This window comes from Bos taurus, chromosome X (assembly GCF_002263795.3).
Source record: "Bos taurus isolate L1 Dominette 01449 registration number 42190680 breed Hereford chromosome X, ARS-UCD2.0, whole genome shotgun sequence".
Lineage (NCBI taxonomy): Eukaryota > Metazoa > Chordata > Mammalia > Artiodactyla > Bovidae > Bos > Bos taurus.
In genome coordinates, this window is record NC_037357.1 from 89,372,129 (window position 1) to 89,399,613 (window position 27,485).

General features: G+C 37.9%; 1 protein-coding gene across 5 annotated transcripts in view; it reads left to right on the forward strand.

The window, feature by feature from the left end:
- MAGED1 (MAGE family member D1) overlaps positions 1-27,485 on the forward strand; it is a 79,706-nt gene that overhangs the window by 18,390 nt on the left and 33,831 nt on the right. For 2 of the 5 annotated variants that reach the window (XM_059883366.1, XM_024987906.2), the window contains exon 2: positions 14,916-15,003. The exons of 2 other annotated variants lie outside the window; for them this stretch is intronic. The gene's annotated coding sequence lies outside the window, so the exon portion shown is untranslated. Of the gene's footprint in view, positions 1-13,553; positions 13,656-14,915; positions 15,004-27,485 lie in introns of all 5 variants that reach the window. One more of the 5 variants, XM_059883365.1, reaches the window with a different exon arrangement.

Below are 27,485 nucleotides of genomic sequence, written 5' to 3' on the forward strand. Positions count from 1 at the left end.
CAGGGTATATGCCTAGGAGTGGGATCCTGGGTTATATGGTGATTTTCTTCCTAGTTTTTTAAGTAATCTCCATACTGTCTTCCATAGTGGCTGTATCAATTTACATTCCCACCAACAGTGCAAGAGTGTTCCCTTTTCTGCACACCCTTTCCAGCATTTATTGTTTGTAGACTTTTTGATAACAGCCATTCTGACTGGTGTGAGGTGATATCTCATTGTAGTTTTGATTTGCATTCTCATGAGTGATGTTGAGCATCTTTTCATGTGTTTGTGAGCCATCTGTATGTCTTCTTTGTGTGTTTAGGTCTTTTTCCCACTTTTTGATTGGGTTGTTTGTTTTCCTGGTATTGAGTTGTATGAGCTGCTTGTATATTTTGGGAATTAATCCTTGGTCAGTTGTTTCATTTGCTATTATTTTCTCCCACTCTGAGGGTTGTCTTTTCACCTTGCTTATAGTTTCCTTTGCTGTGTAAACACTTTTAAGTTTAATCAGGTTCTACTTCTTTACTTTTGTTTTTATTTTTGTTACTCTAGGAGGTGGGTTATAGAGGATGTTGCTTTGATTTATGTCATCGAATGTTCTGCCTATGTTTTCCTCTAAGAGTTTTATAATTTCTGACCTTACATTTAGGTCTTTAATCCATTTTGAGTTTATTTTTGTGTATGGTGTTAGGAAGTATTCTAATTTCATTCTTTTACATGTAGCTTTCCATTTTTCCCAGCACCATTTATTGAAGAGGCTGTCTTTGCCCCATTGTATAGTCTTGCCTCCATTTTCAAGAGTAAGTTGCCCATAGGTGTATGGGTTTATTTCTGGGCTTTCTATCTTGTTCCATTGGTCTATATTTCTGTGTTTGTGCCAGTACCATACTGTCTTGATGACTGTAGCTTTGTAGTGTAATCTGAAATCAGGAAGCTTGATTATTCCAGCTTCATTCTTTCTCAGGACTGCTTTGGCTATTCGGGGTCTTTTGTATTTCCATATGAATTGTAAAATTTTTTTGTTCCAGTTCTGTGAAAAATGCCACTGGTAATTTGATAGGGATTGCATTACATTTGTAGATTGCATTTGGTAGTATATTTTGATAGTATATTTGGTTATTTTCGCAATATTGATTCTTCCTAACCAGGATCATGGAATATCTCTCCATCTGTTTACATCATCTTTAATTTCTTTCATTAGTGTCTTATAATTTTCTGTGTACAGTTCTTTTGTCTCCTTAGGTAAGCCTATTCCTAGATATTTAATTCTTTTTTGTTGCAATGGTGAATGGGATTGATTCCTTTATTTCTCTTTCTGATTTTTCCTTGTTAGTATATAGAAATGCAAGTGATGTCATCTGCAAACAATGAGAGCTTTACTTCTTTTTTGATCTCAAATCCTTTTATTTCTTTTTCTTCTCTGATTGCTGAAACTGGAACTTCCAAAACTATGTTAAATAATAGTGGTAAATGTGGACACTCTTGTTATGTTCCTGATCTTAGGGGGAATGCTTTCAGTTTTTCACCATTGAGAATAATGTTTGCTGTAGGCTTATTATATATGGTCTTTACTATGTTCAGTTAGGTTCCTTCTATGCCCATTTTTTGAGGTTCCTTCTATGCCCATTTTTTGAAGAGTTTTAATCATAAGTTGTTGGTGAATTTTGTCAAAGGCTTTTTCTGCATCTATTGAGGTGATTATATGGTTTTTATCTTTCAATTTGTTAATATGGTGCATCACATTGATTGATTTCCATATATTGAATCCTTGGATCCCTGGAATAAACCCAACTTGATCATGGTGTATGAGCTTTTTGATGTGTTGCTGAATTGTTTGCTAAAATTTTATTGAGAATTTTTGCATCTATGTTCATCAGTGATATTGGCCTTTAGTTTTCTTTTTGTGTGTTGTCTTTGTCCAGTTTTGGTATCAGGGTGATGGTGGCCTCATAGAATGCATTGGGAAGTGATCCTTCCTCTGCCATTTTTTTATTATAAATTTATTTATTTTAATTGGAGGCTAGTTACTTTACAATATTGTATAGGTCTGCCATTTTTTGACAGAGTTTTAGAAGGATCGGCATTAGCTCTTCTCTAAATGTTTGATAGAATTCTCCTGTGAAGCCATCTGGTCCTGGGCTTTTGATTTTTGGGAGATTTTGGATCACAGCTTCAATTTCAGTGCTTGTAATTGGGTTGCTCATAATTTCTATTTCTTCCTGGTTCAGTCTTGGAAGATTGAACTTTTCTAAGAATGTGTCCATTTCTTCTAGGTTATACATTTTATTGCCATATAGTTGTTCGTAATAGTCTCTTTTAGTCCTTTGTATTTCTTCATTGTCTATTGTAACCTCTCTTTTTTCATTTCTAATTTTGTTGATTTGATTCTTCTCTCTTTCTTGATGAGTCTGGCTAAGGGTTTGCCAATTTTGTTTATCCTCTCAAACAGCCAGCTTTTAGTTTTATTACTCTTTACTATTTTTTCTTTCATTTCTTTTTCATTTATTTCTGCTTGTTCTTTATGATTTCTTCCTTCTAATTTTGGGATTTTTTCTTCTTTTTCCAGTTGCTTTAGCTGTAAAGTTAGGTTGCCTCTTCGATGTTTTTCTTGTTTCTTGAGGTAGGATTGTATTGCTATAAACTTCCCTCTTAGAACTGCTTTTGCTGCATCCCATAGGTTTTGAGTTGTCCTGTATTCATTGTCATTTGTTTCTAGAAATTTTTTATTTCCATTTTGATTTCTTCAGTAACCTGTTAGTTATTTAGAAACATGTTATTTAATCTCCATGTGTTTGGGTTTCTTACAGTTTTTGTCTTGTAATTGATATCTAGTTTCATAGCATTGTGGTCAGAGAAAATACTTGATACAATTTCAGTTTTCTTAAATTTACTGAGCTTTGATTTGTGAGCCAGGATATAGTCTATCCTGGAGAATGTTCCATGTGCCCTTGAGAAGAAGGTGTATTCTGCATTTGGATGGAATGTCCTGAAGATATCAATGAGATCCATCTGATCTAATGTATCATTTAAGACTTGTGTTTCCTTAGTAATTTTCTGTTTTGATGATCTGTCCATTGGTGTGAGTGGGGTGTTAAAATGTCCTATTATTACTGTGTTACTGTCAATTTCTCCTTTTATGTCTGTTAGTGCTTGTTTTATGTATTGAGGTGCTCCTATGTTGGGTGCATAGATATTTACAATTGTTATGTCTTCCTCTTGGATTGATCCCTTGATCATTATGCAGTGTCCTTCCTTATTTCTTGTAATCTTTATTTTAAGGCCTATTTTGTCTGATATGAGGATTACTGCTCCAGCTTTCTTTTGCTTCCCATTTGCATGGAATCTAATTTTCCATCCTGTCACTTTCAGTCTGTATGTGTCTTGAGGTCTGAAGTGGGTTTCTTGTAGACAGCATATATTGCATCTTGTTTTTGTATTCATTCAGCCAGTCTGTGTCTTTTGGTCAGAGCATTTAATCCATTTACATTTAAAGTAATTATTGACATATATGTTCCTGTTGCCATTTTCTAATTGTTTGGGGTTGATTTTGTAGACCTTTTTTCTTCTGTTGTATTTCTTGACTATGTAAGTCCGTTTAACATTTGTTGTGAAGCCAGTTTGGTGGTACTGAATTGTCTTAACTTTTGCTTGTCTGAAAAGCTTTTTATTTCTCCATCAATTTTGAATGAGATCCTTGCCAGGTACAGTAATCTTGGTTGTAGATTTTTCCCTTTCAATACTTTAAATATATCCTACCATTCTCTTCTGGCCTGCAGAGTTTCTGCTGAAAGATCAGCTGTTAAGCATATGGCGTTTCCCTTGTATGTTACTTGTTGCTTCTCCTTTGCTGTTTTTAATACTCTTTCTTTGTGTTTAGTCTTTGTTAGTTTGATTAGTATGTGTCTTGGCCTGTTTCTCCTTGGGTTTATCCTGTATGGGACTCTTTGTGCCTCTTGGACTTGATTGACTATTTCCTTTTCCATGTTGGGGCATTTTTCAAGTATAATCTCTTCAAAAATTTTCTCATACCCTTTCTTTTTCTCTTCTTCTTCTGAGACTTGTATAATTCGTATGTTGGTGCATTTGATATGGTTCCAGAGGTCTGTGAGACTGTCCTTAGCTCTTTTCATTCTTTTTACTCTATTCTGCTCTTCCGAAGTTATTTTCACCATTTTATCTTCCAGCTCACTGATTTGTTCTTCTGCTTCAGATTTTCTGCTATTGATTCCTTCTAAAGTATTTTTAGTTTCAGTAATTGTGTTGTTTGTCTCTGTATGCTTAGTCTTTAATTCTTCTAGGTCTCTGTTAATTGATTCTTGCATTTTCTCCATTTTGTTTTCAAGGTTTTTGATCATCTTTGCTGTCATTATTCTGATTATTTTTCAGGTAATTTTCCTATTTCCTCTTCATTTATTTGGACTTCTGTTTTTTTAGTTTGTTCCTTTATTTGTACAGTATTTCACTGCCTTTTCATTTTTTTAAAAGTTATTGTGTTTGAGGTCTCTTTTTCCTAGGCTTTCCTTGAAGAAGATTGAGTTCTTTCTTCGTTTTGGTTTCTGCCTTCCTCAGGTTGGTCCAGTGGTTTGTGTGAGCATTGTATAGGGTGATATTTGTGCTGAGTTTTTGTTTGTTTGTTTGTTTTTCCTCTGATGGGCAAAACTGTCTGAGGTGGTACTCCTGTCTACTGATGATTGGGTTTGTGTTTTTTTGTTTGTTGTTTGGATGAGGCGTCCTGCACAGGGTGCTACTGGTGGTTGGGTAATGCCGGGTCTTGTATTCAAGTGGTTTCCTTTGTGTGAGTTCTCATGATTTGATACTCCCTAGGGTTAGTTCTCTGGTTGTCTAGGGTCTTGGAGTCAGTGCTCCCACTCCCAATGGCTCAGGGTTTGATCTCTGGTCAGGAACAAAGATTCCACAAGTGGTTTGTTATGGCATTAAGGGAGAGTAAAACAAATATCCAAAAATGAGAAACCAAAGATGAACCCCAGACAAATGGCAGTTACAAAATCAGACAAGTGATAATTAAAATAATGGAATATACACATATACACCCATGAGCAAAGTGAAAACAGTCCAACAAAAATACAGTACAGTAGATTGATCTGGCGAACAAAGGAAAGAAAAAATTATATTTACCAGTTAACAAAACTAACTTAAGCACAAACTGGAAAACAAAAATAAAGCAAGGTGCCAAGTGGGGAATAAAGCAATGAAAACAAAACTAACAAATATGTTGAGAGGAAAGGAAAGAAAGAAAGAACAGATAAGTTAAATAGAGTGAGATAAAGAGGATTTATATACATTAAAGATTAACTACAAGGGGAAAAGAACAGTAGGAAAAGCAAAGAAAGGAATAAATTTGGAAAAAATAAAAATAGGTTTTAAAAATTAAAATGAAAAAAAGGAAAACTCCATACAACTGCAAAAGCCTAATGTAGAGGCAGAAGTTTATGACAACAATAAAAAATGTGAGTGAGAAAACAGAAAAAGCTCAAAAGTTTCATTGGATTTCTTAGTGCCAATAAAATCGACAACCACAACAGACCAGGGTGGGGGTGGCAGGGGGAAGGGGGAAAAAAATGAAAAAAAAAAATCCAAAAGAATCTACAGAACAAGTCAAAAAATAAGAATAATAAATGTTTTTTTTTTTTTTTTTGATTCTCTACTGTCAGAGTCCTTTCCCGTGCTGGGAATCACCATCCACCTTACCTCCCTAGGATGCCCTCCAATAGGGTACTGATCTTTGGACCTGCCGTCAGGGCTCTTCAGATTCTAATCTGGTCCTACTCCTGTGTGTTCTGCCTCCAATGTCCACAGCTATCACAGCCAGTGCGTTTTCTTTTGTGGGAGCTCTCAATGGCCTTTTATATATTCCATAGACACAGAGTCTGCTTAGTTGATTGTGTGGATTTAATCTGTAGCTTGTATAGCTGGTGGGAAGGTTTTGGGTCTTCTTCCTTAGCCATAGTGCCCCTGGGTTTCAATTGTGGTTTTATTTCCACCTCTATATGTGGGTTGTCCACTGGGGTTTAGCTCCTGAGGCTGCCCTGGAGGGCTTGGGTTTGCCCCTTTGAGGGCCAGGTGTGGAAGTGGTGCAGCTGCTTGGGTCACAGAGGTTCTGGCAGCACCAGGTACTCAGGGGCATTGGCGGCTAGGGCAGCAGGAAATACCATGCTTTAGAAGGGTATGGCACCCAGTGTTTGCCAATATGCTCCAGTATTCTTGCCTGGAGGACTCCTTCTCTGACAGAGAAGCCTGGCAGGCCACACTCTACAGAGTCGCAAAGAGTCAGGACCAAAGCGACCCTGAGCGCATAAACACAAGACTTTTTTTTTTTTTTTTTTGCCAGTGGCAGCTCTGCTCCAGTGAGAGTTGAGCATGAAGGTGGTACAGCTGCTTGGCTTGCAGGGACCCTGGCGGAGCCAAGTGTTCAGGGACACAAACTGCCTCCATGGCAGGAATTATGTCCCTATCAGAGTCTTTTTTCGAGCCTCTTGTAGGTGGCAATCAGAAGGCCTCTTTGGCTAGTGTTTCTCTGTAGCTCTGCCCATTCAGGCACTTAAAGGCATCCCTTGCCTGGGGTCCTTCTTTGTTGTTCAGCACATCAGGCACATAGAGGCCCCCCCACCCCCGACTGGGGTCCTACTTTATAGTTCAGTACTTAAGTCACTTAAAGGATCACCCTGGGTGGGGTCCTACTTGATCGGCCAGCCTCTCTATTATTCAGCTGCTGATGCTGGCCTATGGAGAGGGAGAGGCTATGGTGATGACTCTAGCCCCTACATGTGACTCAGCAGTATCGCCTTGCTTCGATGGCTGCCTGGCTTTCCTCCACAGGCATTTCCCACCATGATCTCCTCCCTCACATCCCCTTGATCCATCTTGCTGCAGTCAACAGCAGCCCTTGCCCTGGGATTACTCCACAATCCCTAAACTCCAGCTCCTAGCTGCTGCCACTTCCAGGACACCCGTGTTCCTGCTTACCATATGTATGGCTGCGGCAAGGACTGTCTGATTCTCATTCCATTTAGGCTGCCACAGATCAGCTGTTTCACTCTCAGCCTTAAATGTTTCTCCTCTGACTCAGACAGTTGCCCTGCGGTAGGGATTGGATCCCTGCTTCAAGTCCCCCACCCACCAAGGGTAGGTCCAGTCCTACTAATACTCCTGTTTTTTCCCCCTAGTTCCTTTGTTCTACTGAGTTTTGCATGGTTCTATACATTCTTTTGGAGAAGGCAATGGCAACCCACTCCAGTACAGTCCTCCTGTCCAGAGTCTCATTTTTTATGCTTGTTTGTTTATGGCACACCTTGAATTACCTGAGTTTAGTGGAAATACACTTACAGTGGTCAAAAATTGAGTTTATCAACTTTCAGAAAATTGACAATGTTTTATATTAAGATGTGAAATATTATGCATATGTATTATTGATTTTTTATTTTAAAACTAATAATAGAATAATAGCTCTAAACCTTAATTAAAGTTAGTATTTAATGTACTTCTTGGATCTGACTATATATAAGTTATTTCATTAATATTATAGCATATTTAAAATGGGGCTTCCCAGGTTCCACTAGTGGTAAAGAACCCATTTGCCAGTGTAAGAGATGTAAGAGACACAGGTTCAGTCCCTGGGTTGGGAAGATCCTGAGAGCATATTTAAAATTAGGAGGTGCTTATTTCATATTTTAGTTCACTGTTTCTTTACTTTTTACTGTTATTATTTCTGTTTTCTCTATGTATGTTGAGAATTAGAATTTTCAAGATATTGAAAGCAGTGGCATATTTATTGTGCTTCTCCACTTGATGTCCTTTCATCCTTTGGCTTCTGTTTGTGTCAGTCTGTTTAATGCTCTGGCTGCATTTTCATACATACTCACATGGAAAAATTATTGTAGAATAACTTTTGTTATTCTATGTTCTAGAAAACATCCTCTTTATTACCAGTTGGACACTACAGTGTAGTCCTATAGTACAGTTAGTGTAGGGGCCTGTTATCTTTTATGACACATTGGGCTTTGCTCTATTTCACAGGGCAAGCCACCTGAGAATGTCCGTCTGACAGATGTTGCTTGAGTACTATGTTATGCAGAGGTTTCACATACCAGTGTGTGTAGTTTACCAGTTGGGAATTTTGCGACCAGGGATGTGGGAGATCCAGCAGGCTCAGGCTCCGTTTATGGCTTGGAGGTGAAGGGTGTGTTCTATACATCACTGAAGGGTGTTTTGAGCTTATTTTTCAAGGAGGAGGGGATCCTGGAGATCACAAAGGAGAGATTCTAGGTGGGAAGGAGAATAGTGAACAGATAACTTCAGGAGGCAATGAGCATACCTTCCTACTTTTCATTTCCTCTATTTGTTTTCTTGGTTATTAGAAAAATATTTTCCCAAGGCCCTGGTAGACAAAAAATGTGAGTGAACAAAGGGGGAAGCCATAGTAGATGAGAGAGGAAAACGTACGTAGTCTGAGAATGTTAGAAGTGCTAGGATACCAATGGAGAAGATCAGTTGATTGCAAACCTTAGAAAAATTAGCTAGAAACTGTTAATAAAGAAAATAAATTAAAATGTAGTGATATAGATAGACTCTTTGCTGCAAAATAAGCAGGTGTAGTTGAATTAGATGTATTTTCTACTGAGTCTGGTGGGTGAGATAGACACAGGCATTGCAACAGGGAATATTCTGATGAGACCAGGGTGTGGTACTTTCAGTAGCAATATGGAGGAGGGTATCTCTAACCCATCCTGGGGCAAGGTTCAGAGAAGACCTCCTGGAAGGGCCCATGGGAAGAACTTATTTTCCATAGAAGTAGCAGTTAACCTGGCAGTGGATGAGAATCCTCTGGATGTTGGGACCAGAGAGCAGGTGGTCATCTAGACCATGTAGGTCATCTAGTCTTGAGCTTGGGAACTACCTGAAGAAATGGACAGTTGGAGGCCACTCTGGTCTAGACAAGCTAGAAAAGGGGGGCAGATAGAAATAGTTGCATAAATGGTTCAATTTATGCTATGATATTGATCACCTTAAAAAGCAGAGACATTACTTTGTCAACAAAGGTCCATCTAGTCAAGGCTATGGTTTTTTCAGTGGTCATGTATGGATGTGAGAGTTGGACTATAAAGAAAGCTGAGCACTGAAGAATCGATGCTTTTGAACTGTGGTATTGGAGAAGACTCTTGAGAGTCCCTTGGAGTGAAAGGAGATCCAACCAGTCCATCCTAAAGGATATCAGTCCTGGGTGTTCCTTGGAAGGACTGATGTTGAAGCTGAAACTCCAATACTTTGGCCACTTGGTATGAAGAGCTGACTTATTTGAAAAGACCCTGATGCTGGGAAAGATTGAGGGCAGGAGGAGAAGGGGATGACAGAGGATGAGATGGTTGGGTGGCATCACCGACTCAATGGACATGGATTTGGGTAGACTCTGGCAGTTGGTGATGGACAGGGAGGCCTGGCGTGCTATGGTTCATAGGGTTGCAAAGAGGACATGACTGAGCGACTGAATTGAACTGATTGATCACCTCAGCCTTCATGGAAGAGCAGCCACTTCCATTTCCCTATGAAATTATCAGTTTCTCTATATGCCATGGTTTTTGCATCTTTTTGAAGGAATTCTTTCTCATCGTGATTTCATAAAGGTGTTCTAGTATGCTGCTGCTGCTAAGTCACTTCAGTCGTGTCCAACTCTGTGCGACCCCATAGACGGCAGCCCACCAGGCTCCCCCGTCCCTGGGATTCTCCAGGCAAGAACACTGGAGTGGGTTGCCATTGCCTTCTCCCTGTTCTAGTATATCTTCCTATAAAATTCTTGTAATCTTCAGAATTAGATTTATGACTCACTTTGAATTCATTTTTATGTATTGTACTATGTAGAGGTCTTCATTTTTTTCTGAATGATTAATAAGTAGTTCAGGACTGTTTACTGTGTTGTCTGTTCTTTCTCCACAGATTTATAATGCTGTCTCTATAATATACCAAGTTGTTATGTATGTATATATTTATGTATCTGTTTTTAGATTTTCTGTTCTGTTCCACTGGTCTATTTGTCTCTTCTACACTAGTATTACACTGTTAATTACTGTAGTTTTATAATGTATCTGATATTTGATAGGGAAAGACCCCTTCCTTATTCCTCTCCCTCAAAAGTATGGTCTTTGCTGTTTACTTTTTCATATGAATTTTGAGATAAGGTTAATACGGTCTCTAAGAAACTGAAATTTTGATTAGAACTACATTTTAGTTATAGATTATAGATACAGAAATGGCATCTTTACAACAAGAATATAGTTTATCTCTCCTTTTATCTAGGTATTTTTAATGTCTTTGAAAAAAGTTTTATAATTTTCTCTGCAAGGGTCTCATACCTGTTTTGTTTCTTTGTATTGATAGTTTTTGTTGCTCTAGTTAATATTTTTAAATTATATTTTGTAATTTGTTGTGACTAGAGTATAGGAATGCTTGTTTCTGGTGTATGGTTTTTAGATCCATTAACCTTACTAACCTTTGTCCAGGCCCAATTGTTCGTTTGCAAATTTTATGAGTTTTTACATAATATTTATGTAAAACATACTTAGAAGTGTGTTTTATACATGAATTATACAGTTCAGTGAATCATTGGAAAATGCTTTTGGTTTGTTCATGTAATTTGTGAATAACTGCAATTGTTTTTCCCATTCAGTCCTTATACCTCTGTAAGTTGATGTCACTGTAGATAAAGTAAAGTAGAATTCTTTTGTGAAACAGTTTCACTTGAGCATCTCTTGAGGCCTCCTGCTCTAACGAGCTGTGTTTGATGTGTAAATACTGCAAAATTCATCAAAGAAAGGAAATTACCTTTATTTGGAAATTTTACCAGTACTTAATAAAAAACCCTGTTGTTTAGTCGATAAGTCGTGTCTGACTCTCTGACCCCATGGACTGTAGCCTGTCAGGCTCTTCTGACCGTGGGATTTCCCAGGCAAGAATACTGGAGTGAGTTGCCATTTCCTTCTCCAGGGTATCTTCTCAACCCAGGGATCAAACCACATCTCCCCCATTGCAGGTAAATTCTTTACCACTGAGCCACCAGATGGTAGTATTTCAGTTAAGTGACTACTATCTGGGTGGTGCTAGTGATAAAGAACCCTGCAATGCAGGAGCTCTAAGATCCTTGGGTCAGGAAGATCCCCTGGAGGGAAGGGCATGGCAACCCACTCTAGTATTCTTGCCTGGAGAATCCCATGAACTGAGGAGCCTGGCAGGCTACAGTTCATGGAGTTGTGGAGTCAGACACGACTGAAGCGACTTAGCATGCTTGCACGTCCAGGATTTGGTCTTTAGCATTTGTGAAATGCTAAAATGAAACTTGGTGATAAACAAACACAAATTAATTTACTGAGACTAAGATATATACAGAGAGAAAAGCACATATGTCTTACACTAATATTTTCTTTCTGATAGCCCAGAACACTCAGGTCCTCTTTCTAGGGCATGTCATTTGGGATACTTGGAAAGTCAAACTAAGAAAACATCATGTTGCTCATTATAAGCATGGAATTACAGAAAGAGTATCTCACAAACATGGAGTTTTTTGTGCAGCTGTGGTTTGTCTGAGGAATAGATTTAGATGTTCTACCCTCTCTTCATCACATCCCAAGTAGTTTGAGAGGCAGCAAGATGTAGTGAAAAAATATTGGACTTTGTAGCCAGTAGATAGGGATTTGAATCCTGGCTCTTTGTGTACTGACCTTAGATGTTTCATTTTTCTCACTGGTGAAATAGAAATCATTATAAATACATCCTCTCAAAGTATTTTTTACATAGTGAGTCCAGTGGAATCATGGGTTTATGTTTACCCATGCCTATGGGTAGAGAAGAAAGTGCCAATGATCCCTACCCAATTTGTCAGAATGATCTTAAAAGTATTAATCTGGTTTTAAATAGAGAGATGGCAATTTCAACTTTATCACCAGATGTATTAGTTTCCTATTGCTGCTGTAAAAATTGTGGCATAGATAATAAACACAAATTTACTGTCTTGCAGTTCTGGAGGTCAGCAGTCCTAAAATCAGTGTATTATCAGAGTTGAGCTCCCGCCTGAGGTTCTAAGGGGAAATCTGTTTCCTTGCTTTTTGCAGCTTCTTAGAGGCTTCCAGCATTCCCTTGGTTCATGGTCTTTTTCTCCATCTTTAGATCTACCCGTATATCATCTTCATCTCTCTGATTCTGACCTTCTACTTTCATGTTCATAGCTCCTTCTCTGACTGATCCTCCTGCTTCCTTCTTATAAAGACTCTTGTAATTACATCGAGTCCACCAGGATAATTCAGGATAATCTCTTCATCTCAAAATCCTTAATCTCAAATGCAGAGTTCCATTTGCTATGTAAGGTGACAAATTCACAGGATCAGGATGTGGACATCTTGGGAAGGCCATTATTTTGTCTACCATACCAGGTTAATGAATTATCAAGTAAGAATTACACGTTTCTTTTGTGGGTTATTTTCATAGAACAAAACATCAATTTCTAAAGTTGTAGAAGTCTTATCCCTTTCTTTAAATAATACTTTTAAGGAAAGATTTGTATTAACAGAGAATAGAATTAGTTGGTAGAAGTAATGAATATTCATAAGTCTCCGTATTGTAAAAGAGCACAAGATTGACATCTTATTAAAATTCTCAATTTAACATCTTTCAAATTTAGAATATTTGAAATGATTGTGAAGCAAAATGATTTCCACCCCTCCAAGGCTGTAGGGGAGTGAGTCCAGAGCCCACATCTCTTTTTGATTTTCCTTTTGTTGATTGTGAACATTTGCATTTGTAAAATTAGGTTATGGACTTTTACTAGAATATTTTTAAAGAAAAAGCAGGTCTGGAGCCCAATTTTTCTTTTAGAAATGGAAAAAGATATGAAAAGGATTTTATTTATTATCAGTGAAATTCTGTATTTTGTGTCTCATAAAGTAGTTAAGATTTAGTGTGATCACTTTTACAAAGTTCTTATACCTGCTTGGTGAGTAAGAGCAATTTGAATCTCTTACAGTCTTCTGGGGCTTTCCAGGTGACGCTAGTGGTAAAGAACCCACCTACCAATGCAGGAGTCGTAAGAAACCCAGGTTCAATCCCTGGGTCAGGAAGATTGCCTGGAGGGGGAAATAGCAACCTACTCCAGTATTCTTGCTGGAAAATTACATGGACAAAGGAGCCTGGCAGGCCACAGTCCATAGGGTTGCACAGAATCGGACATGAGTGAAGTGATTTAGTGTGCACACACCTATACTTACATTCTTCTGTACTTTCCACCTTTTGACTCTTTTTAATTTCCTCTGACTTGTCTTAAATTTTCACAAATTATTTTCCTAGTCTCCCTACTGAAGCTATTCCTTGAACTTTTCATTTAGGATATTGTATTTTTTTTTAGTTTGATTAGGTTTAATTATTATATACTAGTTATAATTTCCTGTTGCTTGGAAATATCTAAGTTTGTTATTTATCTGTGAAAAATACTTATTTATGGCTTGGGTTTGCTAATCCCAGTGTTTGAAATCTTTTCTGTTATCCTGCTGATTTGCTTCTTTGTCTAATTCAAGGTTCAAGGATCCCAGGGCAAGTCCTGTAGTTGAGCTGCAAAATGACCTCCTTCCCATCTATCCAGCTGGTTGTAGGGAGGGTCTCCTGATAGTTTTCCTACTGTAAGTAGTTCTGGGCTTTAATTTGTTTCCTTTGCCTTTCAAGACAACTGAAATGGAAGTTAAATTTGTGGGGATTGCCCTCAGGGCAGAAATTGCCTCTGCTTATATTTACTTTTCTAGGTTCCCCTTTTCTCATGGTGTTGCTTTGTTGCCATATTTTTATTGCCGTTTTTGTTGTTTTCAGGTAGTTGTTACTTCTTTTTTACCAAGATTTTTTTCAGTTGTTTTATTATGAGAGTTTGTCCAAACAAGCTGGGGGGCAATTACCAGAACTAGAAAATTTTCCTCGAACTCTTTCCTGCCTTTTTTTTTTTTTTTTGAGATAAGATTTAGGCTCAGGATGTTTCATTACCTTCAGGGTTTTATTTTCTTCATTTTAGAAAGGAAAGATCTGTTGGCTGAATTAAAATGTACAACCTAAAAGTTGGGAGTTAAGTTTGATTCGGGAACCTTACTGAGGGAGGAGACAGGATATATAGGAGGGTTTTTTTTTTTTTTTTTTTTTTCTGGGAAAAAAATGTACTCAAACCTCAAAATACTATTGTTAATCACAAAGATATACATCTCTAGTTAATGATTTTAGTGTTTATGTTTGGGAAGATGCAGGAGTCTGGGATCAATTTATTTCTTACATATGCATTTTATGACTATCTAGAGCAAGTGTCCCCAGCATAGATTGCTTCCTGTTTTTCTCTATTCCCTTCAGAATGAACCACGTGGAGGGAGGCAGGGGGTGGGGGGGTCGGGCGCGGGGGCGGGGGGTGGCGTCTCCGGTGGCTGTTGACTTGACGGTGGATAACATCTGTTGTTTACTGGAATGGCAGGCAACATTGTTTCCACACATCCAGTGCTCAAAAAAGCAAAGATACTTGCCCAAGGTCCAATAGCAAGGAAGAAACAGCATTGGGATTTTAGCCTTGCTCTGCTTAACCCTGAAGGCTATGTGCTTAACCAGTTCAGTGCACTCTAACCTTTGGATTCCAGAGTTTTTTGTTTGTGGATTATGGAACAAATCCATGAAGAGTAAATGACTTTTTTTTTTTTTTATCGAGTTTTCATTGATCAAGGTCAGTACCCTCTCCCTGGCCCTTGGAAACACAAACATTTCTATGCCTCTTTCATAAGACCTTTGCCTGGTTCTGAAACCTCCTGAGTAAAAAACGCCCTTCCACCGCCCTCCCTATACCTTTCAGAACTGAATTTAGGGACATGAAGTACCCCAATTCTAACCACAAAGTTTTGTTTCCTTTTCAACTGCAGGATTTTCCACATCAAAAGACCAAAATAAATTCCCAGCTGAACTTGGAAAGAGCTGAGGACAAAGAAACCCAGAAAGAAAGCTTCTTAGGTGAGCACAGAAAGGAAACTGAGGCAGGCAGAGGCTTGTGAACTTATACCTTTATTAGATAGTGTTAAGGTAGTTTTGGAATTTTGGTTGGTGCCCACAGGCCCCTTTGCATGGTGGGAAAACACAGGTTAAGAGCCAGGCATACTTGAATTGGCTGTCAGTTCCCCTACTTACTAATTCTAAAATACTGGTCAGTTCCCCTCTCTGACCATCCGTTTCTTCATCTATGTATTTGAAATAATATCTGTCTCTCAAGGTTTTCCATGTGAAGTACAGCCTTTCAGTGAAGTGCTTGTGCTTTTGTTATCCTTATTGTTGCAATTGTAGGGGCGGGAAATTTTTTCCTTCTTCGTTTCTAGGTTCTTTGGCTGGTCTAATAATTGACATATGACAGATTAACAGGAGAAAAACTAATTTAATTTTTAAATTAATTAATTTTAATTGGAAGATGATTACTTCACATATTGTGATGTTTTTGCCATATAACAACATGAATCAGCCATGGGCGCACATGTGTTCCCCCATCCTGAATCCCCCTCCTACCTTTTCCACAACCCTATCCCTTTGGGTTGTCCCAGAGCACCAGCTTTGAGTGACCTGCTTCATGCACCGAGTTTGCACTGGTTATGTAGTTTACATATGGTGATGTACGTGTTTCAATGGTATTCTCTCAAATCAGAAAAGCTAATTTAATTTTGTATGTACAGTAGTCCTACAAAAATGTGAAACTCAAGTGACCAGAGCAGAGCTGTTATATACCTTTTAGACAAAACAAAACCCAATAAATTTATGAAGTATCAACAAGGCATAGAGGGTTTGGGGCTAGAAGTAGTAAATAGTAAAGAATTAATAAGGTTTCTGTCCGGCCGTCTTGGGCTCTAAATTACCTGTCTCTGGTGATAAGGATGCCTTCTACCACACGGAAGATATCTTTCCCTTGAGAAACTTTTCTCCTGCTTTCAGGGAGACAAAGGAGGTCCAGAGTATCCTTGTACTAGCTGTTTCTCAAGTACCTTTAATTCAAAATAATCAATATGCGAACATGGCATATTTTGGGTGACATTCTGAACCCCTATGCCTGTCTCAAACTCTCCATCTGGTGGGGGCCACAAGACCAGGCAAAGGAGGATTTTTTCCTGTTTTCTTTGTGGCTGCCTTTTTGTTAGCATGCCCAGTTACTTCTTACTTCTCTATTGCTTCCCCTTTTTCAGTACCCTGAAAATGAATCTCTTGCTGTCTTCCTTCTTCCAAATCCTTGCTTTTCACTCTTAGCACCTCCTTTGTTCAGGTCATCTTCTGATTTCTCTACTCAGTTGAATTTCCTTCACTGTCTCTGCCACTACCTTCCAAACAAACCAGTCATCCTGACATTACTTTGCTTCTCCAAGCCTTCCTGAGTTGAGCAGCCACCTAAAAATGAGACAAAGCCAAGAAGTTCCTGGGTCTTACTTTTCTGACCAATTTTCTTTCTACCTCATTTTGGCAGCTTCATCAAGTAAAAGTTATATGATTTTTTTCTGTCAGTTCTTTTAAAATTGTTTGCTTATGGATATCTGTACCTTTTTTAAAACATATTTTGTATTAAAACTTTATAGGGAAGGAAATAAACTTGTTCATTTCATTACCCAGCTATAAATCCTATTAACTAATTGATATATTTTCTTTCAGTATATACAGTTTTGTATTCTGCTATATTAGTTTGCCATTGCCAGTACTGCCATAACGAAATACAGGGTGTTGATAGGGTTAGTTTCTTCTCGGTCCTCTCTCCTTGGCTTGTAGATAGCTATCTTTTCTTCTGTGTCATGTCTTTACATGTTCTTTCTGCTGTGTGTCTCAGTGTTCTAACTTTTTCCTGTAAGGACACCAGCCATATTGGATAAAGGCCTACCCTAATGACCTCATTTTAACTAAATTACCTCTTTAAAGGTCCTGTATCCAGATAGTCACATTCTGAGGTATTGGAGGTTAGGACTTCAACATAAGAATTTTGAAGGGATGCAATCAGCTCATACTTTCTCCTCTAAAACCTGCTTTCTTTAAAAATTATCTCATGAGAATCTCCCTTGTCAATAACAACTTTTGGCAACATTTTTGATGTCTGCATAATATCCCATCAGAAGAGTATACTGCAATTTTTTGAGTATACTGCAGTTTCCATGTTTTTGGATATTTTGTGTTTCCATTTTTTCACTAATATTAATGCTTCCTTGAGTCATTTTGTACGTGAATTTTTATTTGCAATCTGACCATTCTGTTGGATAGATTTTCTAAAGAGTGGCTCAAAAGGTACAACTATTTTTCTGACTGATAATTACACATTGGGAAGTTGTTTTCTAGAAACTGGTACCAGTTTACATTCATAACAGCAAAGACCACAATCAAACATGCACTCATATAAATTGCTTGGTGAGAATGAAAAAGGAACAGTTAACCTCACATGGTTGTTTCAATTTGTTTCAGTTATTGATGACTAATAAGGTGACGTATTTCATGTGTTTACTATCTGTTTGTATTTCCTTTTTGTGAATGGTTTACACATATTTTATACCCATTTATGTTTGAGGATCTATCATTTATAATTAAGTACGATCTACTCGATAGAGGGAAATTTCAGAAAAAGCCAAATTTCAGAGAATATTATGAATCCAGAATCTAAGACCAATTGGTCAGAGTCTCTTTTGTGGAGAAGACTAACATGTGATGACATAGGCTTCAAGAAAGCTTGGCAGGAATGAATCTAACATGTTCCCTTTTCCAGGGAGGTCTGTTGCAGGCACAACACTGCCTGCCACTTATAAAAATAATCCTACTGAAGAGAAAGGCTGAGAGTGCGATGGCTGAGAATAGGCTGAGCTAGATGTCTGCTATATGAGGAAAACCTCTAGAAGAAATAGCATAGAGTTACAGTTCCTAGGACTATCACTCTGAAAAATTTTTAGAATGTATGACACTGGGAGATTTTTGATGCACAGAAATTCTATGTGTATTTAGTGTCTGAAAGCTTTTTGATGTTGTTGTTAGTGTTCATGCTTGATGCCTCAGAATACTCTAGTAGAGAGAAATCTTATGAAGGTAATGAATATAAAGTAATTTTTAGTTATTGAGGTTGGTTTTATTTGACATCTGAGGATTCACTCCTGAGAACTTATTCATTCATGTGACTGTAAAAATGTGGGAAGGCCTTCAGGCAGAGCTCAATTCTCCTTCAACACCAGAAATTTCATAGGGTAGGGAAACATTCCCAATGTGAAAGAAATTGCAGTGAATAATCAAGCTTTTTCCAGTATATGAAGAAGCATAGTGAAGAGAAACCCTGTGAATGTATTAACTGGAAAAGACTTTAAGAAAAGCTCAGAGATTTTCTTTTGAAACATGAGAGAGAGAAGAGAATATTTGATGGGAAAAAAAATCCTCCATGCTTGTAATGCCTGTGTGGAAAGCTTTTCAGATCCAGTTCAGACCTTACTAAGTATGGAAGAATTCATGGTGCAAAGAAACCTTATGCGTGTAATGAATGTGGAAAAGAGATTTTGCTGATATCAGCCCTATAAAACATCAGAAAATTCATAGTGGAGATGGAAAGAGATCCTTCTTTATCATCGGCAAATTCATGGTGAAAAGAAACTACTAGAATGAAGAAGCCTTAAATTAGAGGCTGTCTTATCTATCATTAAATGATTCATAAAGGCAAGACCCTCTGTGTAAATAAAAATTATAAGTATGCTTTCAGCAGGATTTAGCCTTATTTGATATCAGTGAGTTCATAGTGCAGTAAATGTAGAAAGGTCTTCAGTTTGAAGTGTAATTTTACTCAGCATTAGACAATACAGGAATCGTATTAGTGTAATGCTATGGAAAGGTCTTTGTGAGAAAAATCAAATTTTGGTAGAAATGAAAAGAAGGTTTATAATAAAAGTTAATTAAAAGCTTTCCAGTTATTGCATATAATTATGCACCTACCATGTGTGAGAGTTGGACCATGTAAAGAAGACTGAGTGCCAAAGAATTGATAATTTTGAATTGTGGTGCTGGAAAAGACTCTTGAGAATCCCTTGGACCTCAGGGAGATCAAACCAGTCAATCCTAAAGGAAATCAACCCTGAATAGTCATTGGAAGGACTGATGCTGAAGCTGAAGCTCCAGTACTTTGGCCACTTTATGCGAAGAGCCAACTCTTTGGAAAAGACCCTGATGCTGGGAAAGATTGAGGGCAGAGGAGAAGGGGGCAACAGAGGATTAGATGGTTGGATGGTATCACCAACTCAATGGACATGAGTTTGAGAAACTCTGGGAGATGGTGAAGTACAGGAAATCCTGGCTTGCTGCCGTCCATGAGGTCATAAAGAGTTGGATATGACTTAGCAACTGAACAATAACAGCCATGTGCTAAGCACTATAAGAACTTTACATAGTTAGTTTAATCATTTAATTCTTACAACAGTCATAATATAGGAACTCTCATTCTTTTTTTGCACATGAAGAAACTGAGAAAAAGAGATGAAAGAATTTCCCCAATGTCACAGAGCTATCACTGGAAGAGCTAGGATTTGAATCCCAGAGAGTTTAATTCTTCTGAGTTTATAATGGCAATGTGTAAATCTTCAGAGATGTGTTAGCCTTTATTTATCACTTAGGGATTCATTCCAGAAATCACAATTCATTCTTCAGTGCAGTGAGTTTTTGTAGCATTCAGTCAGTTGTGGGATCTGGTAAATACTCCCAGAAATTGCACATCGGTCTCCAAAAAATGGAGTAAAGGTTATAAAGAGTTTATCCTATAACTCCCTTTGAATAGGGATCACCTCCAATTTTGAAAGATTTCATTAATAGCCTGATTCTCTTCTCAAATGTTCTTCATAACCACTTCTTATGGTGTAGACTCTGAAATTGGCAAAGACAGTTTTGTTGTTGTTTTTCAGTCGCTAAGTCATGTCTGACTCTGCGACCCCATGGGCTGCAGGGAGGAAAGAAGATGCTAAGTTGCTGGCTTTGATAATGAGTAAAAGAGTCATGAACTAAGAAATATAGACTCTCTGGAAGCTGGAAAAAGCAAGAAAATGGATTCTCCCCTAGAACTTCCAGAAGGAATGCAACCTTGTGAACCCATTTTAGACTTTTGACTTCTAGAATTATAAAAGAATAGACGTAATGCTGCTTTAAGTCACTAAGTTTGTGGTAATTAGTACTGATGATAGGAAACTAATACACTGCACAGGTAGCCCAGTTTGCCTGGAGGTTCCAGGCCAGTTACTTCTGGCCATGAAAAGTCTTGTCGAGTATAGCCTCGTGTCTGTACATGTCACGTTTTATATATGTGTTATGGTCTTAAGATTTGGAAACAGTGCTCCAATAAATTGTTCCATTTAAGGAAAGGGCTTTTATCCTTTTCTGTACTTTTCCCCAGAGAAGGTAATGGCACCCCACTCCAGTACTCTTGCCTGGAAAATCCCATGGACGGAGGAGCCTGGTGGGCTGCAGTCCGTGGGGTCGCTAAGAGTCGGGCACGACTGAGCGACTTCACTTTCACTTTTCACTTTCATGCATTGGAGAAGGAAATGGCAACCCACTCCAGTGTTCTTTCCTGGGGAATCCCAGGGACGGGGGAGCCTGGTGGGCTGCTATCTGTGGGGTCGCACAGAGTCGGACACGACTGAAGCGACTTAGCAGCAGCAGTACTTTTCCCAGGGGTCCTGGATGCAGAAGGAATGAAGATATGTCGATTCATGGTTTCTCCAGGTGTGATACGCCTGTTAGCTCAGGTACAGCACTTTGCTTGTTACCAGATTTCTGATCCTTAGGAATATTTTCTGAATCAGTTGAGACAAAATTGAAGTATAAATCAGAATACCAATATATGGGGTTTTGTTTCTTCTGATGATAAGATGTTTCTTCAGTGGGCAGTCTGTATGCACATGGACAGAATTTACCTCCCAGTGCCGATTTTTGGTACAACATACTGTTGAAAGAGTGTTTAGGAGATACTCTGCCATTAGTTATGTTACTTCTCCCATGCTAGTTCTCTTAGATCAACTCTTCTTATTACTTAGGCGCTCCATTGTGACAGCCTACATTCCAAGATAAATAAGTGTTTTGTGCCTATTCCAACCGATTGAAATAGGTTTTCATACTATGCTGTCTTGACAGTGATTCTGAGGTGCAAGGGGGCAACTGTTTGGCATATTACTGATATTTGCCAGAGATCGGAGACTGGCATTAGGCTGGCCTCATATACTACATCCTGATGATGATTTTTTAAAGAAATATTTTAAGTTTCTTCTCTATACCAGGTACTCTGATATATAGTTTGATAGAGATAAGCAAAAGATATGTTCCTGGTCATAGAGAAACTGATGTTAGTAAAAAGAGACATGTAAACAAATCTACACAGCAACATATCACAGATGCTTGATAAAAAGTCTATATAGAATACATTAGAGACACAAAGAAAGAAATAGTTAATTCTGCTGGGTGAGAGAGGGTTCCAGAAAAAAATTAATGCATACATCTTGAAAGGTGTGTTGTCAGTTTTAACTGTTGGATCTGAGAAATAAAGAGTCATTTCAAGCAGTGGTGGTATGAGCAAAGACACATTATATGAAATAATTCAGTGTTTACAGTATGTTTATGATATGTTAAAGATCATTAGTAAACTTGGAACATAGAGAGTGAGAGGGTATTTAATAAGCAGGAGATAGCGGCTGGATCATGGAGAGCCTTGAATGCTATACTAAGAACAGTGGGAAGACATTTGGGGATTTCAGTCAAAGAATTAACAGGGTAAGATTTGCACTTTAGAAATATCCAGTGGGTGAGATTGTGATGGATACACTGAAGAAGACAGAACTGGGTACAGGGAGACCATTTCAGAGGCTATTACAAAAGAGGAGAGATGTTGATGCCTGAGTTAAGGCAGTGGGAATGAAATTAGAATACATGTATATAAGGAATTAAGAACTTGGTGCCTGACTGGAGGATATGTGAAGGCTGATGAGAAGAAGGAATCTAGGATGATTCTCAGTTTTCTTACTGCCTTGGGTGGTTGAGATTTAAAAGCCATTCCCTGAGCTGGGGAACTCAAAATGAGGAACAGGTTTGAGGGCGAAAATGATGAGTTCAATTTTGAACAGTTGAAATCTGAAGCACCTTTGGAATGTCCAAGAGGAATTACTCAGTAAGCAACCAGCAATTTTATTCTGCTGCTGTGAAGAAAGTAGGGTTAGATAGTTTTGGAGGTCAAATGCAGAGGTGGTGATTTTAATTAAGGTATGAATGAGACTGCCCCAAGAGAATATGTGGAGTGAGAAGGGGGAGCAGGACAGAATCTCAGAAATACACGCATGTGAGGGTGAAGGGTGTGGGCAAAAAAGATGAGAATGAGCAGCAGGAAAAATGGAGGGGAACCAGGAGAAATACTGCATTCTTGTTGTGCCCTCTTGTGGCGATCTGAGTTTCTCTCTCAGAATAAATTTCCCCTCTCCTGTCTTCAGTCTCCTCTGTCCGTGACTGTTTTGGACCAGTAATTTCCAGCTCCACTCTATCTGTGACTGGAGCTACCAAGTCATATGGTGGTTCACCTTGTGATTCATCTAGCCTGGCATTTCACGTGATGTACTCTGCATAGAAGTTAAATAAGTAGGGTGACAGTATACAGCCTTGATGTACTCCTTTCCCAATTTGGAACCAGTCTGTTTTTCCATGAGCACCGAAGAATTGATGCTTTTGAACTGTGGTGTTGGAGAAGACTCTTGAGAGTCCCTTGGACTGCAAGGAGATCCAACCAGTCCATTCTAAAGAAGATTAGCCCTGGATGTTCTTTGGAAGAAATGATGCTGAAGCTGAAACTCCAGTACTTTGGCCACCTCATGCGAAGAGTTGACTCATTGGAAAAGACTCTGATGCTGGGAGGGATTGGGGGCAGGAGGAGAAGGGGATGACAGAGGATGAGATGGCTGGATGGCATCACTGACTCCATGGACGTAAGTTTGCGTGAACTCCGGGAGTTGGTGATGGACAGGGTGGTGATGGACAGGGAGGCCTGGCGTGCTGCGATTCATGCTGTTGCAAAGAGTCGGACAGGACTGAGAGACTGGACTTGATGAAGATTGAGGTCTATGTATCTTTTTGAATGAATGTTTCCATTTTCTTTGGATATGTACACAGGAGTAGAGTTGCTGAATCACATGGTAGTTCTTAGGTTTAGTTTTTTTGAGGAGCTTCCATAGTGTTTTCCATAGTGACTGCACCAATATACATTGCCACCAACAGTGTGAGAAGCTTCCCTTTTCTCTACATCCTCACCAACATTTGTTACTGGTGTTCTTTTTGATGACAGCCTTTCTGACAGGTGTGAGGTGATAGACCTCATTGTGGTATCTCATTGTAGTTTTGATTTACATTTGTCTGGTGATTAGCAGTGCTGAACATATTTTCATGTGCCTGTTGGCCACCTGTATGTCTTTGTCGGAAGAATGTCTGTTAGTGTCTTCAGCCGATTTTTTATTAAGTTGTTTGTTTTTGATACTGAATTGTATGAGCCTTTTATATTTTGGATATTAACCCCTTGTTGGTTGAGTCATTTGCACATATTTTCTCTGGTTCTGTAGGTTTTCTTTTGGTTTCATTTATGGTTTCCTTTGCTGTACAAAAGCTTTTAAGTTAATTAGGTCCCATTTGTTTATTTTTGCTTTTTCTTTTTTCTTTAGGAAAAAGATCCAAGAAAACATCGTTATGATTTATATCAAAGAATGTTCTGTGTTCTCTTCCAGAAGCTTTTTGGTTTCAGGTCTTAACCTTTAGGTTTTTAATCCATTTTGAGTTTACTTTTGTCTATGATGTGAGAAAATGTTCTCATTATTTTACATGTAGGTGTCCAGTGTTCCCAATACTACTTGATGATGATGAGACTATCTATTCTCCAATGTATATTCTGGTCTCTTTTGTCATAGATTAATTGATCATAGACGTTTGGCTTTGTTTCTGGGCTTTCTGTCTGTTCCATCGATCCGTGCCAGTGCCATATTGTTTTGATTACTATAGATTTGTAGTATAGTCTGAAGTCTTGGAGGATGATATCTCCAGTACTCTTTTTTCCTAAATATTCGACAGTTTGGGGTCTTTTGTGTTTCCATGTGAAATTTAGGATTGTTTGTTCCAGTAGTATGAAATATGTCATGGGTATTTTGATAGGAATTGCATTAAGTGTATAAATTGCTTTGGATAGAATGGCCATTTCAACAGATTAATTTTTCTAATCCAAAAGCATGGAATATCTTGCCCTTTTTTGGTATCATCTCCAATTTCTTTCATCAGTGTTTCATAGTTTTTATTTTTTTTACATAATTAATATTTTTACAATTTTCACACAACAGTAGGGTATAAATTCTTTTCAAGTTCCCATTGACTATAAGTTGGGAGACACTGGAACATATCCAGTTTATGTTTAGGGACATAAAACAAGGTGCAAAAGTTTCATGGTCTAAATGTGTTGAAGTCCTACAGAGTCTGTGCCCTTATAACTGTGGAATTATTTTAGAAACCAGTATCAAAAGATATTTGAAAATAGCCCACATATTTTCAAGTGCAATGTGACATGTACCAACAGAGATCTTTGACCTAGCCACTGAAAGCCTCAATAAAATTAGAAGACTGAAAACACACAGAGGGTGATTGGAGAGAGGAAAGCATTTAAATGAGAAATTAATATCAGAGATTTTTTTAAAACCTCATGTATTTTGAAATTAAATGCCCACTTTTAAATGGTGGCTGTGAAGAAGCCATAACAAGGAAAACTAGAAAATACTTGTAACAGAATAAAACTGAAGAGAGAATTTACCAGAATTTGTTGCAGGCAGCTGAAGGTACTCAATGCAACTAAATACTGTGTGGTATCTGGAATGAGGTGTGAATGAAAATAGTGGACACTAGCATAAAACTGTGAAGTTTGAACAAAATCTGCACTGTAGTTAATAGTGTGGCATCACATGTTAATTTTATATATTTTTAAACAATATAGTATTTCTTTATATTCTCAGAATTGAATTAGAAATTTCAAGCCTCAATAACAAATTTTTTGTAATCATTAAGGTAATAAACTTTCTAGACTTTTAGCCATAATACTAGATGCCAAAGTACATGGAACTATATCAAAGTTTTGAGTGAATATAAATTACAGATTTAGCATTCTGTTCATATTAATTCAAACAAGTGGAATCAAGATGTCATAAAATTTTCAGCTAGGCAAAAATTAATGAGTTTTCTAGAATATATATTATGCATGCTATTTATATATATATGTATACAAAAGCTTTTCTACTATGCTTAAAAAGGGCTTGAGAAGCAACTTCTGTAGCTCAATACCAGAAAAATAAATGACGCAATCAAAAAATGGGCCAAAGAACTAAACAGACATTTCTCCAAAGAAGACATACAGATGGCTAACAAACACATGAAAAGATGCTCAACATCACTCATTATCAGAGAAATGCAAATCAAAACCACAATGAGGTACCATCTCATGCCAGTCAGAATAGCTGTTATCAAAAAGTCTACAAACAATAAATGCTGAAGAGGGTGTGGAGAAAAGGGAACCCTCTTACCCTGTTAGTGGGAATGCAAACTAGTACAGCCAATCTGGAGAATAGTGTGGAGATTCCTTAAAAAACTGGAAATAAAACTGCCATTTGACCTAGCAATCCCACTGCTGGGCATACACACCGAAGAAACCAGAATTGAAAGAGACACATATACCCCAATGTTCATCGCAGCACTGTTTACATGGAAGCTAGGACATGGAAGCAACCTAGATGTCCATTGGCAGATGATAAGAAAGCTGTGGTACATACACACAATGGAACATTACTCAGCTATTAAAAAGAATGCATTTGAATCAGTTCTAATGAGGTGGATGAAACTGGAGCCTATCATACAGAGTGAAGTAAGTCAGAAAGAAAAGTACCAATACAGTATATTAACACATATATATTGAATTTAGAAAGATGATAATGATGACCCTGTATGCAAGGCAGCAAAAGAGACACAGATGTGAAAAACAGGCTTTTGGACTCGGTGGGAGAAGGCGAGGGTGGGATGATTTGGGAGAATAGCATTGAAACATGTATATTATCATATGTGAAAGAGATCGCCAGTCCAGGTTTGATGCATGAGACAGGGTGCACTGGGATGACCCTGAGGGATGGGATGGGGAGAGAGGTGGGAGGGGGGTTCAGGATGGGGAACACGTGTACACTCATGGCTGATTCATGTCATTGTATGGCAAAAACCACCACAATATTGTAAAGTAATTAGCCTCCAATTTAAATAAATAATTTTTTTTTAAAAAGGGCTTGAGAAAGAACAACAACAAAGAGATGGAGAAACTGGAAAACAAACTAAGTGAAATGGGAACACTGAATACGAAATAGAAAAAGTTAAAAAATTAGAAGTAAAAGATCATCATATAGACTAATTGTTTTTAAACATGGCTGCTCATTAAAAACACATTTGGAGCTTTGGAGAAAAAAGCAATGCCTGGGCATTTGTATTTTTCAGAAAATTCCAAGATAATTTTGATATACATCTGGAATTTAAAAAGTGGTTATGGGCTTTTCTATTAAATGGTGGTTTAAGTGATATAGAATTACATTGTTTTCTGTTGACCAATCATGATACAATGGTATTTAGCAAATAATAGTTACATAGTTGCAATAGTAAAAGATGTTTATCAATTTTCACATTCAATAACCAGACAAAAAATAAAAAGATAATTAGAATTGCAAGCCATAATGGAAATATGATTAAACTAACATCCCATGGACAGAGGCCTGGCAGGCTACAGTCCATAGAATCACACAGAGTCAGTCATGACTGAAGCAACTTAGCATGCATGAATATAAAATAATTATATACAATTTGGTGGGTTAAGTAAAATGATGTGATAAGTGGAAGTACATACATGCACCTGTTTTTATGTACTAGCCTGTCTTTGTCTTTTGGTTGATGTATTCAATCCATGTACACTTAAGGTAATTTTCTATATGCATGATCCTATTACCACTTTATTTTGGGTTTATTTTGTGTTGGTCTTTTCCTTCTCGTGTGTTTCCTGCCTAGAGAAGTTCCTTTAGCATTTGTTGTAAAGCTGGTTTGATGATGCTCAATTCTCTTAATTTTTGCTTGTCTGGAAAGCTTTTGATTTCTCTGTCAAATCTGAAGGAGAGTCTTGCTGGGTAGAGTATTCTTGGTTGTAGGTTCTTCCCTTTCATCACCTTAAATATACCATGCCATTCCCTTCTGTATAGTTTCTGTTGAGAAATCAGCTGATAACCGTATGGAAGTTCCTTTGTAGGTTATTTGTTGTTTTTTCCTTGTTGCTTTTAGTGTTTAATTTTTGTCTTTGCTTTTCATTAGTTTGATTACTACGTGTCTTGATGTGTTCCTGCTTGGATTTATCCTGTCTGAGACTCTGTGCCTCCTGGACTTGG